This window comes from Cnephaeus nilssonii (genome assembly GCF_951640355.1).
Source record: "Cnephaeus nilssonii genome assembly, chromosome: 23".
In the NCBI taxonomy this organism is placed as follows: Eukaryota; Metazoa; Chordata; class Mammalia; order Chiroptera; family Vespertilionidae; genus Cnephaeus; species Cnephaeus nilssonii.
This window is the reverse complement of record NC_137094.1, coordinates 3670141-3688895: the sequence shown is the minus strand read 5'-3', so window position 1 is coordinate 3688895 and position 18755 is coordinate 3670141. Positions and strand designations below refer to the sequence as shown.

Here is an 18755-nt window from a genome sequence, read left to right as displayed (position 1 = left end):
ACTATTTTTTGGAAAATTTGTTCTGTGTTCCATTTTGGGGAGTTTCCATTACACTTCTTTAAGTTTACTTATGTTTAAAATTGCTGTGCGTGGCGCAGTTCATTTGTTTAACTTTGCCGCCTTCTTGGTTCTCCTCTCTCAAAATGGCTAAAGTACTTGAATGTAAGACAGAAAATCATAAAAATCCTCAAAGTCGGTGTCAGAGGCCACCGGGGCCCCGAGGATCTCACTGGGCAGCTCGGCCAGTTCGGTGACGTGGATGGGCCCGTCCTGCAGAAAGATGGTCTCTTCCTTCAACTAGAGCCACTGCGCTGAGTCCGCGGCCGCCGCCACAGCAGCTGCTGCGGCCGCCGAGGAGCCCATGGTCCCAGCTGAGGTGCTGACTGAGAGGAGCAGCCGCCCGGCCTAGGGAGACGCAAGCAGGAGTCGCCGTGCTCACCAGTCCATCTTTTAGTTGTATTTCCGAAACTGCCATGCGAGGCAACCGATCAGCCTTTCAACTCCGCCGCCATCTTGGCTCCTCGGCCTAAGTTCACTTATGTTTAATCGGCAGTGTTAGTCTTACTCCATATAGTGTTCATTTTAGATGTTGTTATTTTCTTATCCTCTAGAAATTCAAAATACAGAGCAGTTCTGCCAACTCCTTTCTGTGAGATTAAAGCCCTCGTGTGTTTTATCCACCAGAAGCTCCTGACAGAAGACTGTCCCTTTGCTAGCACAGCCGAGGCTATTGGTTGCTGGGGCTGCAATAACGTTTCTCTGGTCTCGGCCCAACAATGTCCCAATGGCCTCCTTAACATTGCAATGTCTCCTGGAGGAGAGGCCAAAGGAAACATCAAGGGCTCCTTCTAACTGATCACTGGGGCAGAGGAAGAAGTGACTTCCTCTAAGGGGTGGTGTGAAAGGAAATGTAAGGCATAAAGTGAGAAGGCAGTGAGTCCTTGAGGAGGGTTTTTACTCCTGGAGAATAACACCACTGACCAGATCTTCAGAGAATATACCCCACAGGTCCCAGCTCCTGAGCTGATCCTCATGTTTTGTGGTCCTGAGCGCCCCCTGGTTTCCTGAGCGCCCTCTGCAACCCTGCACAGCTGCCTCCCTCAGGGAAGTTTGTGTCTGGGCTCACACTGACTTCCCCTCACTGTGTCTCTTGAACAGTAATACACAGCTGTGTCCTCAGTGGTCACGGAGCTCAGCTGCAGGGAGAACTGGTTCTTGGATGTGTCTCTGGAGATGGAGGTTCGGCTCTTGAGGGAGGGGCTGTAGTAAAGGTTTCCATTTTGATTTATGCACCCCATCCACTCCAGTCCTTTCCCTGGGGGCTGGGGGACCCAGCTCCAGCAGTAACCACTGGTGATGGAGTAACCAGACACAGTGCAGGTGAGGGAGAGGGTCTGCGAGGGTGTCACCAGTCCTGGGCCCGACTCCTGCAGCTGCACCTGGGACAGGACACCTGGGACATAGAGAACACAGTGAGTCCTGGGCTCAGAGGCAGGGTCCCCATCTCCTCACGTCTAAGCCCTGAGTCACTCACATCTGGGAGCTGACAGCAGGAAGAGGAAGAACCACGTGGGAGTCATGTCTTGCAGGTGAGGTCCTCGCCCCCCAGAAAGTATTCTCCAGGGTGAGGAGGCCCTGAATTTAAATGGACGCCAACTGTTGTGTGTCTGGTGGCCGTGTGGGCATTTGCATATGGGAGGTGTCTGCACATACAAAGGGCAAGAGGTGAGGGGAGGTCCTGGTCTCGGGCTTCTCCTGGAAGGAGGTGCTGACTGTGCCCTCAGAGAGCCAGGCCCTCCTTGGGGTCCTGGTCACCGTGCCCAGGGCCTCTTCTTCCACAGCAGGAGATGTTCTGCAGGAGGTGGTCAGTGAAAGGGTGAATGAAGATACAGGGCTCTACCTTAGTAGAGGTTAATAAAAGAAAGCTCATTCTGCTAGCCTAAGCCTTGCACAATCATGCTCCCCTTAGGTGGTTATTTTACAGAAATTCCTGAAGACCATAGCCCCTGCACAGCCCCCGAAAAAGGACAACTGGCGCCAGCAGAGGGACAAAGGGCAAGGTCACAAAACTACAACAGGGTCAAGGTCCTGAAACCTGTGTCAAGCCGAAGCCCTGTCTGCAGCTCTCCCTGAGCATAAAGCCTGTTCCTTCCCCAAGTCACCACTGGCTCTTTCTCGAGTCAGACCACCTGCATCCAGGTGCCTGGAATAAATATGATTTTGATTGCACTGAGCCTCAAGTCTGCTCTGTGTGACCCCAGCACAACCCTGAACCTTGCAGTTGGTGCTGAAACCGGGGAGGGCCTGGCAGTGGACCCCTGGGGGCAGGCACTGGCCCCACCAAGTGGACATTTGCCACTCTGAGAGACCATGATCCGGCTCCGGAGCAGGACCTTTGTTCAGGAAAGACCCCAGCCACGCTTACTGCATGGCTGAACTTCCGCTGGTTGTCAGGGGCCTGCCTAGGTCCCTCGACCTTTCCCCTCACCCTTTTGGGCTGTATCGGGTCACACCGACGGCCGATTAGGGAGCAACCATTTAGATTTGGGTCTCCTTGTCTCTATTATTAAAGACCTTAAAAGCCATGTTTAACCGGTCTCCTTGAGGGGTTTGTCAGGGTTGACACCTGACACCATATTGCCAGGTCAGTGGCTTTAGCCTTTTTTCCTCTGTCCATCTGGGACTGTCCTGTAATTTTGCAATTCCGGGCTTGGAGCCAGACTTCGGGCTGATACTCTTTAGGTGCATCCCCGCCCCCGCCCCGCCCCCGAAAATCCAGCGATGATCAGGACAAGTCCTCTGAGGGAACCAGGTTCCCTCGCCCCCTCTCCTGACAGGGACACCTGTCAAGCAGGGAGGGGTCCATCCATTTGTTAAAGTTAAGGGTAGACAGGGACTCCTTTCTCAGCCTTCACTTCACTGGAAAACAGACCTCCAGCCACAGCCTGTCACCATGGGAAATTCTCAGTTGGCCATCCCCTGCACCACACCCCCGGGGCACCTTCTTAAGAATCTCCAGGCCCTGGGGTTCACTCAGGACTTAAGTGTCAAGCACCTCGTTTTTTACTGTAATACCTCCTGGCCACAATACAAATTAGCCAAATGGTCCCAGTGGCCTGAGAATGGTACTTTCGGTTTTCAAATTCTAACTGATCTTAATAACTTCTGCCCCCGGCAAGGCAAAAGGTCTGCAATCCCGTATATCCAGGTTTTCCTTGCACTCAGGACTCGACACTCACTTTGTGACAGCTCTTCTCCCTCTCAGATTTTCCTCCCTCCGAAGACCCCCGAGGATTCCGAAACTTCTCCTTCCTCCTTTACTTCCTTTGGTCCCGAGGAACAAGCCCCTATTCCTCTGGCTACAGTGCTCCCTCCTCTACCCCTTCAAGCCGACATCCCTCCTCCCTACCCACTCACCTCCGACCAGCCTCCTACCCCCTCCCACACCCATTTCGGCATGGTTTTAGGACCAGCCCAGAAGGAACAAACCCCTTAAGAAGACCTTTTAAACATGGACTTTAAGGTCTTTAATAATAGAATGAGGAGACCCAAATATAAAAACAAAGGCGAGATCAGGCCAGGCTGACGCCCAGACAAAGGCCTTTTAGCTCCTAGCCATCACTCTCACGAACCCCAAAGGAGGTGCTGGTCCTCCAACCAAAAGTAAGTCAGGGTCTAAGCCTCCTCTGGGCCCAGCTTCAAGTGCAGCAAGAGAGGACATTGGACCAAGTTCTGCCCAAACCCCAGACCCCCGCCTGGGCTCTGCCCAAGGTGCGGAAGGGAAGGCCACTGAAAATCAAACCGTAGTCTGGCCCTTCTAGGTTGGACCTCAGCAAGGCCGCCCCCTGGATGCAGTTTGGAGCTCCCAGACCCCCTGGGACTGGCCACCGAAGACTGAAGCTGCCCAGGCCCCGACAATGCCCCATAGACTTACATCACCAGGACAGAGCCTCGGGTTACGATTGTGGTGGCAGGTAAGCTGATCTCTTTTTAATTGACACTGGGGCCACTTATCCTGCTCTCTCCTAATTCCCTGGGACCCTTGTCCCTCCTCAGTCTCTATTATGGGGGTTGACAGATTAGTCTCAGTCATTAGCCACCTCACCTCTACACTATGTCTTCTTAATAAATAATCCTTATCCACTCTTCTTGCCCAACCAAAACGGTACAGGCATCCCCTCATAAAGCCCAGCTGTCGCAATCAACGGTCACCTACCTCAATTTCACTCACCCGACAAAGCCACGCCATTCCTTAGACTGTGAAAGCCTTATCTCCATGGCTGTCCCCTCCTTTAAACAAGAAATGCTCCCCGCTTGCCTCTGAGTTCCCAACTTCAGTCTTCTCAAAAAACTCCTCTGTAACATGACATGGCCAAGGGACTTCTCTCTGAGCCTTTAGATCCCAAGGTCAGCATTCTCACCCCTTTAATGCTCTGAAAACTGCTCTCACCTCAGCACCTTCTCACACCCCCTCCTCCTTTCTCAAAGGACAACTTCCTTTACTGCAAAACTACAAACACTTAACAGTCCGGCTAATATCAAAAGCTGAACTCATTACCACCCAAACCTTATCTCTAAGGAAAAATGTAACACTTTTAAATCCAAGCAGATAGAGACCTGGAAACAGATTCCTGGGCCTGATCCCTCCACCTTCCCCCTGCCTTCTCTCCAGCCTCCTATGCCTATACATGATCTTCCTAAGCTTTTGACAAACCACAGCTTTGCAACATTGCTGAATTAAATGCTAAACATCTAAATATTCCACAAAGTTTTAAGTTCATCTGGTTTTACCTTTTACTACACAAAATCTAAAAACGTATTTCTTAAAAGTGAGAATGTTCATAAATGCCAATGTAAGAAATGCTGTTTGCTTTTGATTATCATTGAAAAATTAAGGTTTAAATATTATGTGGTTTTAATAATAGAAGGCATGGGCATACATTTTATTTTTATTTTTTATTTAAAAAATATGTTTTATTGATTTTTTACAGAGAGGAAGAGGGAGGGATAGAGAGCTAGAAACATGGGTGAGAGAGACATGGATCAGTTGCCTCTTGCACACCCCTTACTGGGGATGTGCCCGCAACCAAGGAACATGCCCTTGACCGGAATCGAACCTGGGACATTTCAGTCCACAGGCTGACTCTCTGTCCACTGAGCCAAACCGGTTCCGGCCATGGGCATACATTTTAAAGGGAAAAATTAGGTCTGTGCAAATTGCTAAGGATATGTACATGTTGATGATAGAAAGAAAGAATATTAGAGTAGGAATACTTAATGGAAGGTCTAAGGCATGGTTATGCATTTTTGAGGGACATAGAAAGAAGGTTTGAAGTCTAATTTGAAAGTGTAAAATTTGTGACGGTTGCGTATGTGATGAGAAGGAAAGGAGAAATGTTGAAAAAGATTACTTCTAAAGTTAACTATTTACAAGAATTGTAAAAGGGTCATAAATATCCCAGGGAAGTTTTTTAAAAGGCCAGACCAATAGCTAATTCATAGCCTGCCTGTCCCTAACAAGCCCTTATCCCCCCGTCCCCCCCCAGCCTAAGGACAGAGCAAATGGTTAATACAGAAAGTGAGGGGGAGAGGGGGAAAAGAACAGGAGAAAAAAGTGTCTTTTACTCTTAAGCAGAAAAGCAAGAGGATTCAGTCTACAAGCTTGGTGGGACGAGGTTGCTGGCTAATTCTTAAGCTGCTCCAGAATATTCAGCAGCAGAATTTTAAGACAGGGGTGTACATAATACCTCAGACCGCTACCCAGCCTGCTCTTCAGATTGGCTGGGGTGGGGGCAGGGGGTGGCATCTGTACTTCATGGGTCAAATGTATAGGTTTACTTACTTTGCTTTTTCAAAAAAGGTGCATATTCTAATTACTTGATAAACTAACTTTTTACAATATAATCCAGGTCTCATATAAACTGTTCTCAAAACTGCCATAGATTTCTGGGTGTTGATTTTATATCCTGCTACATTGCCGAATTCATTTATTAAGTCTAATACTTTTTTAGGGTTGTCTACATACAGTTTCATACCATCTGTGAATAGGGCAGTTTTACTTCTTCTTTTGCAATTTGGATGTTTTTATTCCGTCTTCTTGTCTGATTGCTATAGCTAGCTCTTCCAGTACTATGTCAAACAGGAGTAGTGAAAGTGGACATCCCTGACTTGTTCCTGTTATTAGAGAAAATGTTTTTAGTTTTTGCCCATTGAGTATGATGTTGGCTGTAGGTTTGTCACATAAGGCTTTTAATATGTTGAGGTATGATCCCTCTATTCCCACTTTGCTGAGTGTTTTTATCAGAAAAGAGTGTTGGACTTCTCAAATGCCTTTTCTGCATCAATTTACATCATTATGTGATTTTTGTCTCTCACGTTGTTTATGTGATATATCACATTTATTGATTTTTGGATATTGTACATCCTTGCATCCCTGGAATAAATCCCACTTGGTCATAGTGTATGATCTTTCTGATGTAATGCTGGACCCAGTTTGCTAGAATTTTGTTGAGGATTTTAGCATCTATGTTCATCAGGGATATTGGCCAGTAATTCTCTTTCTTTGTGGTGTCTTTATCTGGTTTTAGGATTAGGGTAAGGCTGGCCTCATAGAAAGAGCTTGGAAGTGTGCCTTCCTCTTGAATTTTTTTTGAATAGTCTGAGAAGGATTGGTTTTAATTCTTCTTTGAATGTTTGGTAAAACTCCCCTGTGAAGCCATCCTGTCCAGGGCTTTTGTTTGCTGGAAGGATTTTGATTACTGTCTCAATTTCATCAGTAGTTATCAGCCTAATCAGGTGTTTTTTTTAAAATTCTTCCTGATTGAGTTTTGGGAGCTTGTGTTTTTCTAGGAATATGTCCATTTTGTCTGGGTTGGCCAGTTGTTGGAGTAGAGTTGTTTGTATTATTATTATTATTATTATTATTATTATTATTATTATTATTTACAATCCTTTGTATTTCTGTGGGGTATGTTGTTATTTCACCTCTTTCATTTCTGATTTTGCTAATTTGGGTCCTCTCTCTTTGCTTCTTGGTGAGACTGGCTAGAGGTTCATCAATCTTGTTTATCCTTTCAAGAAACAGCTCTTGGTTTCATTTGTATTGCTTTTTTGTTTGTTTTGTTTTGTTATTTTTTTTGTTTGTTTGTTTTGGTCTCTATGTTGTTTATTTCTGCTCTGATCTTTATTATTTTCTTCCTTCTGGTTACTGTGGGCTTTTCTTGTTTCTCTCTTTCTAATTCTTTAAATTGCAAGATTAGATAATTTATTACCATTTTTTCTTTCTTTCTTTCTTTTTTTTTTTTTTAAGGTAGAGCTATGAACTTCTCTCTCAGGACTGCTTTCATTGTGTCCCATAGATTTTGGATTGTTGTGTTTTCATTGTCATTTGTTTCCAGGATGCTTTTTATATCTTCTTTGATCTCCTTGGTAACCCAATCATTGTTTAATAGCATACTACTTAACCTTCAAGTGTTTGATCTTTTAAATTGTTTTTATTGTAGATGATTTGTAATTTTAGGCCATTGTGACCTGAGAAGATGCTTGTTCTGATTTCTATCTTCTTTAATTTATTTGTTTTTTAAAATATACTTTATTGATTTTTTACAGAGAGGAAGGGAGAGGGATAGGGAGTTAGAAACATCGAAGAGAGAGAAACATTGATCAGTTGCCTCCTGCACACCCCCTACTGGGGATGTGCCTGCAACCAAGGTACATGCCCTTGACCAGAATAGAACCTGGGACTCTTTAGTCTGCAGGCTGATGCTCTATCCACTGAGCCAAACCAGCAATGGCTATCTTCTTGATTTTGAAGAGACTTTGCCTGTTTCCAAATATCTGGTCTATCTTTGAAAATGTCCCGTGTGCACTTGAGAAGAATGTCTATTCTGTGGCTTTGGGGTGAAATATTCTAAAGATGTCAATTAGGCCCATCTGATCTAGTGAGTCATTTAGGATTGCTGTTTCTTTGCTGATTTTTTGTTTACAGGATTTATCCAGTGGTGTTAGTGGGGTATTAAAGACCCCTACTATGACTGTATTGCTATCTATCTCTCTCTTGATATCTTCCAGAAGCTGTTTGAAATATTTGGGTGCTCCTGTATTGGGTGTATATATGTTTATCAGAGTTATATCTTCTTCTTGAATTGCTCTCTTTAGTATTATGTATTGGCCTTCTTTATCTCTTGTTATGGCCTTTACTTCAAAGTCTATTTTGTCCAATATAAGTGTTGCAACCCCAGTTTTGTTCTCATTTCCATTTGCCTGAAAAATTTTTTTCCATGTCTTCACTATCAGTCTGTGTGAATCCTTTGTTCTGAGGTGGGTCTCTTACAGCCAGCAAATGTGTGGGTCATGTTTTCTTATCCATTCAGCTACCCTATGTCTTTGGATTGGTGCATTTAATCCATTTACATTTAATGTTATTATTGATAAGTGCTCTTTTGTTGACATTTTTATTCTTAATCTTTGTGTTTCATCTTGCCTTTCTGTTTCTTCTTTTTACAGCAGCTCCATTAGCATTTCTTGCATTGCTAGAAAACTCTCTTAGCCCTTTTTTTGTCTGTGAAGCCCCTGATTCCACCTTCAATTTTGAATGATAGCCTTGCTAGGTATAGTATTCTTGGATTCAGTCCCTTGCGTTGCATCACTTTGTATATTTCATTCCATTCCCTTCTGGTCTGGTGTGTTTCTATTGAGAAATCAGTTGATATTCTAATGGAAGATCCCTTGCAGGTAACTTTCTGTCTCTCTCTGGCAGCCCTTAAGATGATTACTTTGTTGTTGATGTTTGCCAATTTAATTATGATGTGTCTCTGTGTTGGTGTTTTTGGATTCATCTTGTTTGGGACAGTATGTGCTTTTTGGACATGCACAGTTTTTTTTCTTGTCAATATCAGGGAAGCCTTCTGTCATTATTTCTTCAAAAAGGTTTTCTATTTTTTGCTGTGCTTCTTCTCCTTCTGGTATCCCCATTATGCAGATATTGTTTTGTTTTGGGTGTCCCAAAGCTCCCTTAGGATCTCATCCTGCTTTTTAAGTTTTCTTTCCAGTTGCTGCTATGTTTGTGTGTTTTTTCCTACCTTGTCTTCTAATTTGCTGATGTGGTCCTCAGCCTATTCTAGTCTACTGTTAAAGCCTTCCATTGAGTTCTTTATTGCTGCTATCTCGTTGTTCAATTACTCTTGGTTCCTTTTCATGTTGGAGACATTTTCATTCAGCTCCTTATAATTCACATTGAGTTTTGTTCTATTTGTCATCCATCCATTTGAGCATCCTTATAACCATTACGCTGAATTCTTTCTCTGACATGTTACTTGCTTCCATTTCATTTAATTCCCTTTTTGGTGATTCCTCATTTTCTTTCCTTCAAGAACTGTTTTTTTTTTTTTTTGTCTCCCCATTTTCTCCTGTAACGCTGTAATTGTTCCTGTGTCTTAGATACAACTTCTTTGTTATCCAGGTTCTTTTTGGGGTGGTGCTAGTGGTGTGGTCTCTCATGTCTCCCATGTTTGGTGATCTAGTGGAGCTCCCTAATTGAGCTATTTGGGTTGTTTTAATTTAGTTGGATCTTGAATGTTAGTTTCTTAATCATGGATGAAGTGTCATCACAGATTGGTAATGTGACTCACCCCTGGCTTCATTGTGCAAGCTGTTTTGGATGTGATCGTGGTTGGGGCTCTTTTGGAAAAGGTTGTCTGAGGTCTCACTGGTATGTGCTCACTGTGGGTTCCCAAAGTCCATGGCCTGGGAGGAAGTAGTCTTGGGGCATGAAGCTCAGGTACTGTGACTTTTGCCAGTGTGGTATGACTCTTGCTGGATTAGCTGTCACTCTAAAACTATCACTAGGAGAGGCCCAGAGTCCATGACAATCGGGGAAGGTGTCTCATAGTCTGTGGTTGATGCAATGGGACTCTGGCCAAGTGATTTTCCTCTTTGAATCACAAGGTGGTTCAGGATCCAGCAGCTGGGGATGTGGGAATCTTGGAGTCTGTGGCTGAAAAAATGTGACCTTGTCGAGGGAAGCAAGGTCTCAGTAACTTGCCAACCTGGCCCTAGGTAGGTAGCTGGGAGGGAGATGTTGTGGATCCTGCTGAGGGAGCTGTGTGCCTTTGGTTGGATAGACAGACATCCAGTAGAAGCTCAATGAGGGGCCCAGGAGCCGTCTGCAAAGGGTGTGTGCTCGTGGGGCCCAAAAGCTGGATTGGAGCATTTGTGGTGTGTCACTGGCCCCGTGGAGGGAGAATTCCCAGTTTCTGCTTCAGGAGATATGTGCCCTTGATTGGATATGCACACCCAGTGGCTGCTTACAGAGGTTCCCAGGAGCTGTCTGCTGTGGCAGTAGGCTCAGGTGGCCCATGTGCTGGAGCAGCACTACCTCAGGGACTGGATGCCAGCAGTCAGAGTTGTGCCTTGCAGCAGCTCAGAGAAGCACACAGGGGCCGCCTGCCGGGGCAGCAGGCTCAGGGGCTTGCACATTGGATTAGTGCAATTGAAGTGACCAGAGGTTGACAGCCAAGGAGGCAGAAGTCCGAGTTTCTGCTGCCAAGGACTTATACCTTGGGTTGGAAACAAGTGCGCCTAATGGCAGCTAACAGAGGCATCTGGGAGTCACCTGCTGGGGCGGTGGCCTTGGGTGGCCTTTATACAAAAACCACGTGACCACAGTGTCTGAGGGTAGGTAGTTGGGAAGGGGGAAGTCCCAATTTCTACTGTTGTGGCCGTGCACCCTTGTTTGGATATGAGATCCCCCAGCAGGGGCTCAAGGAGGCACCCAGGAGCCACCTATAGGGGCAGAGGGCTCAGTAGTCCTGTGTGTTGGAAAGGGGAAACACTGTGTGTAGTGTCGGGAGGTAAGCAGCCGGGGAGGGGGATGTCACAATTTTTGCTGCCTTGTGCGCTTAGTTGAATTTGCACGTGCCCAGTGGGAGCTCACAGAGGCACCCAGGAGCTACCTGTCAGTTTGTGGGGCTCAAGAGGCCTACACACTGGAAAGGAGTGACTGGTGTCTGGAGGTTGGTAGCTGTGGAGGAGGAAGACTCAGTTTTTCCTGCTGGAGCCTTGTGCCCTTCCTTGGCTGGATTTGAGCATGCCCAGCAGTGGCTCAGAGAGGCACCCGGGGGCTGTTTGCCATGGATGTGCAATCAGAGGGACCCTTGCACTGCAGCTGTGTGACCAATGTGCCTGTGGGCAGGCAGCCAGGAGTGAGGGAAATCCAAATTTCTACAGTCAGGGCCTTGTACCCTTGGTTCGACTGATGTGTGCCCAGTGGCGGCTCACAGAAGCACCCGGGGTCCATTTGCCAGTACGGCTCACTCACACACTCAGAGGAGCCTTGTCGATGAAGCTGCATGTCCGAGATGTTTATGGGAAGGCAGCGGGAAGGGGGAATGCAGAATTTCTACTGCTGGGGCAGTGTTCCCTTTTTTGGATAAGAGTGTGTCCAGTAGGGGCTCACAGCGGCACCCAAGAGGGGCTTGTGGGGCAGTGTCCTCAGGAGGCCTGTGCTCTATAAAAGTGACTGTGGTGTCTGGAGTTAAGCAGCTGGAGAGGGGGGAAGTTGCACTTACTGCTGAGGGAACCATGCACACTTGGAGGTGGAGGTCCTAGGATCTGAAGATCTCCACGCAGAGCAGCAGGATCTTGGCTGGAGTGGCTACAGCGTCGTGGGCAGTGTCCAAGGCCAGTCTTGGTGGTGGTGCTGATGAGTTCATAGAAGAGGCTGCTCTCCCCTTCAAGATGATGTGGGCTCCATGCCCAAGCGCCGCATTCCAGGAAGTGCCTGCCTTGGTGGTAGATGCTCCCTGTCCAAGAGAGCCTGTTCTGCCAGCCTCTGATACTCCAGCCAGATTTAACTGTCCCTCACTCAATCACACAAACACTATACACATCCACACACTCTCCTTTCACACCATCACCCACTCACACCCTCTCACTCACCTCAGTCCTGCCAGCTGCCATCGGTTTAAGGTTCAATAATCTTTAAATTGGGTATATTTGACAGCTTTTCTGAATGTGATATTTCAAGAATTTAAGGGAGAAACACCTTTGTGACACCCTGAGGGCCCTGAGGTGATGCAAAGATTTATTCTCTCTCCCTAAAAAGAAATGTTTTTGAACTAACTTAGACCAATACAATATACTTGAAATTACATAAGGAAGTAAGCTATGCAGGCTGGGTTGGACAACAAAATTAATGCTTCTATAATAATGAGTGGTTCTTGAATGAGGGTGGACCACATTCCAAGGGTGGTCCCGGGTCCCAGAGGTATACATCTCTCATCCAGATTAACGTGTCCTTTCTTTGAATAGAAATGACAATCATAGGTAACAGCATAATCAAAATAAAATGGTACTTTCACATGAAGTTATCACTGTTATAAAATTGATCAAGAAAATTCTTTATGTAATAATTGGCCTTAAAAATCTCAAAGTTGTTAAGATACAATAAATAGATGTCACTAAAATGAAGGATTTGTAATAAAGCTTTTGAGTAATAATTATAAATATGCTAATAATCAAAGTCCAATCACTCAAGAGGAGTCTGACTGTGCTCTCTGTTGGAGGAAGGAACCAGTCGCCCTTCTCCCTGTAAAGCAGAGAAGCCGCAGCAGTAACCTTAGATGTTATCTCTAAGGAAGAATGTAGCAGTTTAAATCCAAGCGGCTAGAGGCCTGGGAACAGGCTACTGGACCTGCTCCCTCCTCCCCCAGCCTTTTATGCCTATACATGATTTTCCAAAGTCTGGGATAACTTAAAGACTTTGAAACATTGCTGGGTTAAATAATAAACATCTAAATATTTTATTTATCTTTTTAAAATATATTTTATTGATTTTTTACAGAGAGGAAGGGAGAGGGATAGAGAGCTAGAAACATTGATGAGAGAGAAATATCGATCAGCTGCCTGCTGCACACCTCCCACTGGGGATGTGACCTCAACCAAGGTACATGCCCTTGACTAGAATCAAACCTGGGACCTTTCAGTCCACAGGCTGACGCTCTATCCACTGAGCCGAACCAGTTAGGGCAAACATCTAAATATTTTAAAATAACATAAAACCTGAAATATTAATTGCTAAACAAGTTTTAATTCACCTGCTCTTAGCTTTTATTACAGAAGGTCTCTTGTAATTTGTTGAAGGTATATTTTCTTCAACAAAAAAAGTAAGAGTACATTTAAAGTGTGTTCATAAATGTTAATCTAAGAAATGCTGGCTGTTTCCTTTTTTTGTTTTCACTGAAGAAAAATTAAGGTTTCTAAGAATGAAGAATTCTAATATATTTAAAAGAATTAAAAAAGAAATAAAATGCATGTACAAGTTACAGAAGGCATGACAGAAAGAAAGAATATTAGAGTAGAAATACTTAGTGGTAGGTCTAAGGCATTGTTATGTATTTTGAAGGAAAAAGAAGGTGCTTTCTAAAGGTGGTTATTTCTGAAAGTTGTAAGAATGTCTGTGGAAGTTATAAGAAGTTTGTAGAAAGAAATGTTAAAAGGAAATTGATTAAATGATATAGGCCAGTAAGCCAGGACAGAGCAGGGAAACTGAAATATTAAAACAGCAGTTTTCAACAATCTAGAAAATTCTGTCTCCTAAACCAAGGACACTTAAGAGTCAATGATTTGTATTTTTCCCACCTTAAACAGAGAGTAAATAGCTTATGCAAAAGTACTCAGGGAAACTGATGGGAGAAATCCAATTAGTGTCATTTGCTGTCCATACCCAAGGACAAATGAAGTTAAAAAAGAAGCATTATTTTGGATAGTTTTTTTTCATTTAATAAAAAGGAAAGACCATCTTTCAATCATGGGAACTGAAGTTTGCTAGCCTATGTTCCTGTCTAACACACTTGAATATTTAATCTTTTGGTAAAATCAAGTTTGACAATCCTTCAGTGTTTGAATTTTAAGCAACTTTTTCTTGGTCTAGAATTGGCTTTGGATCATCCCAATATGCTCTGAAATGCCTTGAATGTTTGTTTTCTCTCTCATAAAGAAAAGTTTTATAGTGAAGGTACATAAGAACCTTTGTCAAATACAGTTATAACCAATGGTTATTAGTTATGATATTATAGAATATTGGGTGTTACAGAAAGAACAACATTCCATGTCATCTGCATTATAATAAAATCCATGTCATTTTAAATTTCTTCTTGTCATTTGGAGACAGTTACTGTTTTGTTATAATGCATTTGGAAAATATTACATCTTCTGAAGAGTCCATGGAAAGGACTGGAAGTAAAATCAGAAGTCCTTAAAGCAGGTTAGTGAATTTTTCTCCCTATATAATCCCTCTGAAATATGGCAATTCTTTTTTTTTATGATCTATAATTTATTTATTTTAACCTGTGTACATAGCAAAAATATGATTTTATTTTTTTTATTTTTTCTTTCCAATTTTTTTATTAAGGTATTATATGTGTACATATCTTACCATTGCCCCCCCCACCCCACTCCCATATATGCCCTCACCCCCCAGAGTTTTGCGTCCATTGGTTATGCTTATATGCATGCATACAAGTCCTTTGATTGATCTCTTATCTCCCCCACCTCTCCCTAACCTTCCCCCTGTAATTTGACAGTCTGTTTGATGCTTTACTGTCTCTGTATCTATCTTTTTGTTCAAGTTTATAATGTTCTTTATTATCCATAAATGAGTGAGATCATGTGGTATTTTTCTTTCATTGACTGACTTATTTCACTTAACATAATGTTCTCCAATTCCATCCAGGTTGCTGCAAAAGATGAGAATTCCTTCTTTTTTATGGCAGCATAGTATTCCATTGTGTAGATGTACCACAGTTTTCTGATCCAGTCATCTGCCGACGGGCACCTAGGCTGTTTCCAAATCTTAGCTATGGTGAATTGTGCTGCTATGAACATAGGGGTGCATATATCCTTTCTGATTGGTGTTTCTAGTTTCTTCGGATATATTCCCAGGAGTGGGATTACTGGGTCAAATGGGAGTTCCATTTTCAGTTTTTTGAGGAAACTCCATACTGTTCTCCACAGTGGCTGCACCAGTCTGCATTCCCACCAGCAGTGCACGAGGGTTCCTTTTTCTCCGCATCCTCGCCAACACTTGTCGTTTGTTGATTTGTTGATGATAGCCATTCTGACAGGTGTGAGATGGTACCGCATTGTTGTTTTGATTTGCATCTCTCGGATAATTAGTGACGTTGAGCATGTTTTCATGTGTCTCTTGGCCTTCCTTCTGTCTTCTTTTGAAAAGATTCTATTTAGGTCTGTTGCCCATTTTTTTATTGGATCATTTATCTTCCTTTTATTAAGTTGCATAAGCTGCCTGTAGATGTTGGAGATTAAACCTTTATCAGTGATGCCATTTGCAAATATGTTCTCCCATGTAGTGGGCCTTCTTGTTGTTTTGTTGATGGTTTCTTTTGCTGTGAAAAAGCTTTTTATTTTTATGTAGTCCCATTTGTTAATTTTCTCTTTAGCTTCCATTGCCCTAGGAGCAGTGTCAGTGAAGAATTTCTTTTGGCATATGTCTGAGATTTTGCTGCCTGTGGATTGCTCTAGTATTTTTATGGTTTCCCGTCTTATGTTTAAGTCCTGTATCCATTTTGAGTTTATTTTTGTGTATGGCGTAAGTTGGTGATCAAGCTTCATTTTTTTTTGCATGTATCTGTCCAATTTTCCCAACACCATTTATTGAAGAGACTGTCTTTATTCCATTGTATGTTCATGCCTCCTTTGTCAAATATTAATTGAGCATAGTGGTTTGGGTCAATATCTGGATTCTCTATTCTGTTCCATTGATCTATATGTCTGTTCTTGTGCCAGTAACAGGCTGTTTTGAGAACAGTGGCTTTGTAATACAGCTTGAAATCTGGAATTGAGATCCCTCCTACTTTATTCTTCTTTCTCAGGATTGCTGTGGCTATTCGGGGTCTTTTTTTTATTCCAGATGAATTTTTGGAGAGTTCTTTCAAGGTCTGTGAAATATGCCGTTGGTATTTTAATGGGGAGTGCATTGAATCTATAGATTGCTTTGGGTAGTATGGACATTTTAATGATGTTGCTTCTACCAATCCATGAACATGGTATGTTCTTCCATCTGTTTACGTCTTCCTCTATCTCTTTTTTCAGTGTCCTGTAGTTTTCCGTGTATAGGTCTTTTACCTCTTTAGTTAAGTTTATTCCTAGGTATCTTAATTTTTTTGGTGCGATGGTAAATGGGATTGCCTTTTTAGTCTCTCTGTCTGTAAGTTCACTATTGGTGTATAGAAAGGCCATAGATTTCTTGGCGTTAATTTTGTATCCTGCTACATTGCCGAATTCCTTTATTAAGTCTATTAGTTTTTTGACGGAGTCTTTTGGATTTTTTATGTACAATATCATGTCGTCTGCAAATAAAGACAGCTTTACTTGTTCTTTTCCAATTTGGATGCCTTTTATTTCTTCTTCTTGTCTAATTGCAATGGCTAATACTTCCAGTACTATGTCAAACAGGAGTGGTGAGAGTGGGCATCCCTGTCTTGTTCCTGTTCTTAGGGGAATTGTTTTTAGTTTTTGTCCATTGAGTACGATGTTTGCTGTGGGTTTATCATATATAGCTTGTATTATGTTGAGGTATGAGCCTTTTATTCCCATCTTGTTGAGAGTTTTTATCAAGAAAGGGTGTTGGATTTTGTCAAATGCTTTTTCTGCATCAATTGATATGACTATGTGATTTTTATCTTTCAATTTGTTTATGTGATGTATCACGTTTATTGATTTGCGGATATTGTACCATCCTTGCATTCCTGGGATAAATCCTACTTGGTCATGGTGTATGATCTTTCTGATGTACTGCTGGAGCCGATTTGCTAGAATTTTGTTGAGGATTTTGGCATCTATGTTCATGAGGGATATTGGTCTGTAATTCTCTTTCATTGTGTTGTCTTTATCTGGTTTTGGTATTAGGGTGATGCTGGCTTCATAGAAGGAGCTTGGAAGTGTTCCTTCCACTTGAATTTTTTGGAATAGTCTGAGGAGGATAGGTTTTAGTTCTTCCTTGAATGTTTGGTAAAACTCTCCTGTGAAGCCATCAGGCCCCGGGCTTTTGTTTGCCGGAAGCTTTTTGATGACTGCTTCAATTTCGTCCATAGTTATTGGCCTATTGAGCTGTTTAGATTCTTCTTGATTGATTTTTGGAAGGTTATATTTTTCTAGGAATATGTCCATTTCCTCCAGGTTGTCCAGTTTGTTGGAATAGAGTTGTTCGTAGTATTTTGTAACAATCCTTTGTATCTCAGCAGGGTCTGTTGTTATTTCACCTCTTTCATTTCTGATTTTGTTTATTTGGGTCCTCTCTCTTTGCTTCTTGGTGAGCCTGGCTAGAGGTCCATCAATCTTGTTTATCCTTTCAAAGAACCAGCTCTTGGTTTTGTTGATCTTCTGTATTGTTTCTTTGGTCTCTATGTCATTTATCTCCGCTCAGATCTTTGTTATTTCCTTCCTTCTGGTTACACTGGGCTTTTCTTGCTGCGCTTTTTCTAGCTCTTTGAGTTGTAGGGTTAAGTAATTTATTACCATTGTTTCTTGTTTTTTGCAATAGGCTTGTAGAGCTATGAACTTCCCTCTCAAGACTGCTTTCGCTGTGTCCCATAGATTTTGGATTGTTGTGTTTTCATTGTCATTTGTTGCCATGATGTTTTTTATTTCTTCCTTGATCTCTCTGGTGACCCAGTCCTTGTTTAATAGCATGCTGTTTAGTCTCCATGTGTTTGATTTCTTTGGATTGTATTTATTGTAGTTGATTTCCAGTTTTATGCCACTGTGATCTGAGAAGATGCTTGATATAATTTCTATCTTCTTGAATTTGAAGAGACTTTGCCTGTGACCCAGCATATGGTCTATCTTTGAAAATGACCCATGTGCACTTGAGAAGAATGTATATTCTGTGGCTTTGGGGTGAAATGTTCTGAAGATGTCAATTAATTCCATCTGGTCTAGTGAGTCATTTAAGATTGCTGTTTCTTTGCTGATTTTTTGTTTAGAGGATTTGTCCAGTGGTGATAGTGGGGTATTAAAGTCTCCTACTATGATTGTATTGCTATTAATCTCTCCCTTGATATCCTCCAGGAGTTTTTTTTTAATGTATTTGGGTGCTCCTATATTGGGATCGTATATGTTTACCAGAATTATTTCTTCTTGTTGGATTTCTCCCTTTAGTATTATGAAGTGGCCTTCCTTATCTCTTGTTATGGCATTTACTTTGAGGTCTATTTTGTCAGATATAAGTATTGCTACCCCAGCTTTTTTTTCATTTCCATTTGCCTGAAAGATATTTTTCCATCCCTTCACTTTCAATCTGTGTGAGTCTCTTGTTCTGAGGTGGGTCTCTTGTAGACAGCATATACATGGGTCGTGTTTTTTTATCCATTCAGCTACTCGATGTCTTTTGATTGGAGCATTTAGTCCGTTTACATTTAAAGTTATTACTGAAAGGTATTTGTTTGCAGTCATATCTATTTTTGTGTCTGTATTCCTTCTTACCTGTTTATTTCTTCTTTTTACAGTATTCCCTTTAGCAATTCTTGCATTGCTGGTTTGGTAGTGATAAACTCCCTGAGGCTTTTTTTGTTTGCGAAGCTCCTGATTTCCCCTTCAATTTTGATTGATAGTCTTGCTGGATATAGTATTCTTGGATTCAGTCCTTTGCTTTGCAACACTTTGTATACCTCCTTCCATTCACTTCTAGCTTGTTGTGTTTCTGATGAGTAATCATTTGACAATCTGATGGGTGTTCC

At 42.7% G+C, this 18755-nt stretch overlaps 1 gene segment (V, D, J or C); it reads right to left on the bottom strand.

Moving 5' to 3' along the window:
- Positions 1-297: 297 nt before the first annotated feature.
- Positions 298-1580, bottom strand: LOC307094709 (immunoglobulin heavy variable 4-38-2-like). The segment is given in 3 exons: positions 1535-1580; positions 1143-1453; positions 298-405 (listed from the first exon to the last, which is right to left on the bottom strand).
- Between the last annotated feature and the right edge of the window lie 17175 nt (positions 1581-18755).